Genomic DNA, 5,143 nt, shown 5'->3' on the forward strand with positions numbered 1-5,143 from the left:
TTTTTTATCCATTCTGATACCCTGTGTCTTTTGACAGGGGCATTTAGCCCATTCACATTCAGGGTAACTATTGAGAGATATGAATTTAGTGCCAATGTATTGCCAGTAAGGTGACTGTTACTGTATATGGTCTCTGTTCCTTTCTTATATACCACTTGTAGGCTCTCTCTTTGCTTAGAGGACCCCTTTCAATAGTTCCTGTAGAGCTGGTTTGGTATTTGCAAATCTTTCAGTTTTTGTTTGTCATGGAAGCTTTTAATCTCTCCTTCTATTTTCAATGATAGCCTAGCTGGATATAGTATTCTTGGCTGCATGTTTTTCTCATTTAGTGCTCTGAAAATATCATGCCAGCTCTTTCTGGCCTGCCAGGTCTCTGTGGATAAGTCAGATGCCAATCTAATATTTTTACCATTGTATGTTACAGACTTCTTTTCCCTGGCTGCTTTCAGGATTTTCTCTTTGTCACTGAGACTTGTAAATTTTACTATTAGGTGATGGGGTGTGGGCCTATTCTTATTGATTTTGAGGGGCGTTCTCTGAACCTCCTGAATTTTGATGCTCGTTCCCTTTGCCATATTGGGGAAATTCTCCCCAATAATTCTCTCCAGTATACCTTCTGCTCCCCTCTCTCTTTCTTCTTCTTCTGGAATCCCAATTATTCTAATGTTGTTTCGTCTTATGGTGTCACTTATCTCTCGAATTCTCCCCTCATGGTCCAGTAGCTGTTTGTCCCTCTTTTGCTCAGCCTCTTTATTCTCTGTCATTTGGTCTTCTATATCACTAATTCTTTCTTCTGCCTCATTTATCCTAGCAGTGAGAGCCTCCATTTTTGATTGCACCTCATTAATAGCTTTTTTTATTTCAACTTGGTTAGATTTTAGTTCTTTTATTTCTCCAGAAAGGGCTTTTATATCTCTCGAGAGGGTTTCTCTAATATCTTCCATGCCTTTTTCGAGCCCGGCTAGAACCTTGAGAATTGTCATTCTGAACTCTAGATCTGACATATTACCAATGTCTGTATTGATTAGGTCCCTAGCCTCCAGTACTGCCTCTTGTTCTTTTTTTTTTGTCTTGAATTTTTCCGTCTTGTCATTTTGTCCAGATAAGAGTATATGAAGGGGCAAGTAAAATACTAAAGGATGGCAACAACCCCAGGAAAATATGCTTTCATAAAGTGGTTGTTTTTCTGTTTCCAGAATTGCTGTTCTTCTTCTCTTCGATCTGCCGATGGATTTTCAGGTGTTTGCAATCTTTAGATAAGCTATCTAGCTGATCTCCCCCTAGCTGAAGCAGTCTCAGCCAGCTACTTCTCCGCCATCTTGACTCCTCCCCTTATTTGGTAGAATTCTTCTGGGAAGTCATCTGGCTCTGGGCTTTTGTTTATTGGGGTATATTCAATAACCCCTTCAATTTCCTGGCTGGTTATGGGTCTGTTCTTCTTGTTTTGGTTTTGGCAGTTTATACATTTATTGGAATGCATTCATTTCCTCCTCATTGCCTAATTTGTTGGCATAGAGTTGTTTATAATTTATTCTTAGAATTGTTTGTATTTCCTTGGTGTTGGTTGTGATCTCTCCTTTTTCATTCAGCATTTCATTAATTTGTGTCATTTCTTTTTTCTTTTTGATAAATTTGGCTATGCATTTATCAATCTTTCTAATTTTTCAATGAACCAAATTCTAGTTTCATTGACTATTCCACTGTTCTTTGATTTCTATTTCATTAATTTCTGCTCTGTTCTTTATTATTTCTTGCAACCTTCTTTGTTTAGTCTTCATTTGCTATTCTTTCTCAGTTCCTTTATAAGTGAGTTTAGCTTGTGTATTTGAGATTTTTCTGCTTTCTTGAGAAAAGTGGTATTTCTATGTTCTTCCCTCTTAGGACATCCTTTGCTGCATCTTTAAAGTTTTAAACAGTTGAGCTTTCATTTGCGTTTGTTTCCATGATTTTTAAAAACTGTTCCCTAATTTTTGGTTGACCAATTCATTCTTTAGTATGATGAACTTTAAAATTCAAGAGTTTGAGTTCCTTCCAAATTTCCTCTTGTGATTGAGTTCAAGTTTCAAAGATTTGTGGTCTCAAAAAAAGCAGGGAATGATCCCAGTATCTGTTGAGTCCTGATTTATGACTCTGTATGAGATATATTCTGGAGAATGTTTAATGTGTACACAAGAAGAATGTGCATGCTATCACTTTAGGATGGAATGCTCTCTCTCTCTCTGGATGTATATATATCCATCCGGTCAGTTTGTCATTCAAAGTCCTTGTTTGGGGCGCCTGGGTGGCTCAGTGTGTTAAAGCATCTGCCTTTGGCTCAGGTCATGATCTTAGTGTTCTGGGATCGAGCCCCATGTCAAGCTCTCTGCTTGGAAGGGAGCCTGCTTCCCTTCCTCACTCTCTGCCTACCTCTCTGTCTATCAAATAATAAAAAAAAAAGTCCTTGTTTCCTTGTTCATTTTCTGCTTAAACGATCTGACCATTGCTAAGACTGGGGTATTGAATTCCTAAACAATTATTGTATTATTATCAATGTGTTTCTTATTTTTGTTGTTACTTGGTTTATATAATGGCCTGATTCCAAGGTAGGAACATAAATATCTATAATGGTTAGATCTTTTTGTTGGATAAACACCTTAAGAATGATATAGTGTTCCTTTTCATCTCTTATTACAATCTTTGATTTAAAATCAATTTGTTTGATATAAAGAATGCTACCCATACTTTTATATTTCATTTATTTATTTATTTATTTATTTATGATTTGTTTTTTAATTTCAGCAAACAGTATTCATTATTTTTTCACCACACCCAGTGCTCCATGCAATCCGTGCCCTCTATAACACCAACCACCTGATACCCCAACCTCCCACCACCCTGGCCACATCAAACCCCTCAGATTGTTTTTCAAGGTCCATAGTCTCTCATGACTCAACTCTCCTTCCAATTTACCCCAACAACCCTCTCCTCTCTAACTCCCCATGTCCTGCATGCTATTTGTTATGCTCCACAAATAAGTGAAAACATATAATAATTGACTTTCTCTGCTTGAATTATTTCACTCAGCATAATCTCTATCAGTCCTGTCCATGTTGCTACATCCTTTCTGATGGAGGCATAATACTCCATAGTGTATATGGACCACATCTTCCTTATCCATTCATCTGTTGAAGGGCATCTTGGTTCTTTCCACAGTTTGGCGACCATGGCCATTGCTGTTATAAACATTGGGGTACATATGGCCCTTCTTTTCACTACATCTGTATCTTTGGGTTAAATACCCAGGAGTGAAATTGCAGGCTTATAGCGAAGATCTATTTTTAATTTCTTGAGGAATCTCCACACTGATCTCCAACATGGCCACACCAACCTGCATTCCCACCAACAGTGGAAGAGGGTTCCCCTTTCTCCACATCACATCCAACACATGATGTTTCCTGTCTTGTTAATTTTGGCCATTCTAACTGGTGTAAGGTGCTTTTAATTTGAATCTCCCTGGGGGCTAGTGATGATGAACATTTTTTCATGTGTCTGCCATTTGTATGTATTCATTGGAGAAGTGTCTGTTCATATCTTCTTGCCCATTTTTTTATATGATTGCCTGTTTTGTGTGTGTTGAGTTTGAGGAGTTCATTATAGATCCTGGATATCAACCTTTTGTCTGTACTGTCATTTATAAATATCTTCTCCCATTCCATGGGTTTCCTCTTTGTTTTTCTGACTGTTTCCTTTGCTGTGCAGAAGCTTTTGATTTTGATGAAGTCCCAAAATTTCATCTTCGCTTTTGTTTCCTTTGCCTTTGGAGTCATATCTTGAAAGAAGTTGCTGTGGCTGATATAGAAGAGACTACTGCCTATGTTCTCCTCTAGGATTCTGATGGATTCCTGTCTCACGTTGAGGTATTTTATCCATTTTGAGTTTATCTTTGTGTACGTGTAAGAGAATGGTCGAGTTTCATTCTTCTACATATAGCTGTCCAGTTTTCTCAGCACCATTTATTGAAGAGACTTTTTTTTTTTCCACTGAATATTTTTTCCTGTTTTGTGAAAGATTAATTGACCATAGAATTGAGGGTCCATATCTGGGCTCTCTACTCTGTTCCACTGGTCTACGTGTCTGTTTCTATGCCAGTAGCATTCTGTCTTGGTGACCACAGCTTTGTACTAAAGCTTGAAATGAGGTAACGTGATACCCCCAGCTTTATTTTTGTTTTTCAACATTTCCTTAGCGATTCGGGGTCTCTTCTGATTCCATACAAATTTCTGGATTATTTGCTCCAGGTTTTTGAACAATACTGGTGGAATTGTGACTGGAATGGCATTAATAATATAGATTGCTCTATGCAGTATAGACATTTTAACAATGCTTATTTTTCCGATCCATGAGCATGGAATGGTGTTCCATCTTTTTGTGTCTTCTTCAATTTCCTTCATGAGTGTTCTGTAGTTCCTCGAGTACAGATCCTTTGCCTCTTTGGTTAGGTTTATTTCCAGGTATCTTATAGTTCTTGGTGCACTAGTAAATGGAATCAATTCTCTAATTTCCCTTTCTGTATTTTCATTGTAGTGTATAAGAAAGCCACTGATTTCTGTACATTGATTTTGTATCCTGCCACGTTGCTGAATTGCTGTATGTGTTCTAGTAGTTTGGGGGTGGAGTCTTTTGGGTTTTTCATATAAAGAATAAGGTCATCTGTAAAGAGAGAAAGTTTGACTTCTTCATTGCCAATTTGGATACATTATATTTCTCTTTGTTGTCTTATTGCTGTTGCTAGGACTTCTAATACTATGTTGAACATGTTTGGTGAAAGTGGGCACCCGTGTCTTGTTCCTGATCTCATCGGGAAGGCTGCAAGCCTTTTCCCATTGACGATGATATTTGCAGTGGGTCTTTCATAGATAGATTTGATGAGGTTCAGGAATCTTCCCTCTATCCCTATACTTTGAAGCATTTTCATCAGAACGAATGCTGGATTTTGTCAAATACTTTTTCTGCATCAATTGAGAGGACCGTGTGGTTCTTCTCTCTTCTCATATTAATTTGTTGTATCACATTGATTGATTTGCGAATGTTGAAGCATCCTTGTAGCCCAGGGATGAATAACACCTGGTCATGGTGGATAATATTTTTCATGTACTATTGGATC

The sequence above is a fragment of the Mustela lutreola genome, assembly GCF_030435805.1.
Source record: "Mustela lutreola isolate mMusLut2 chromosome 5 unlocalized genomic scaffold, mMusLut2.pri SUPER_5_unloc_1, whole genome shotgun sequence".
Taxonomy (NCBI): Eukaryota; Metazoa; Chordata; class Mammalia; order Carnivora; family Mustelidae; genus Mustela; species Mustela lutreola.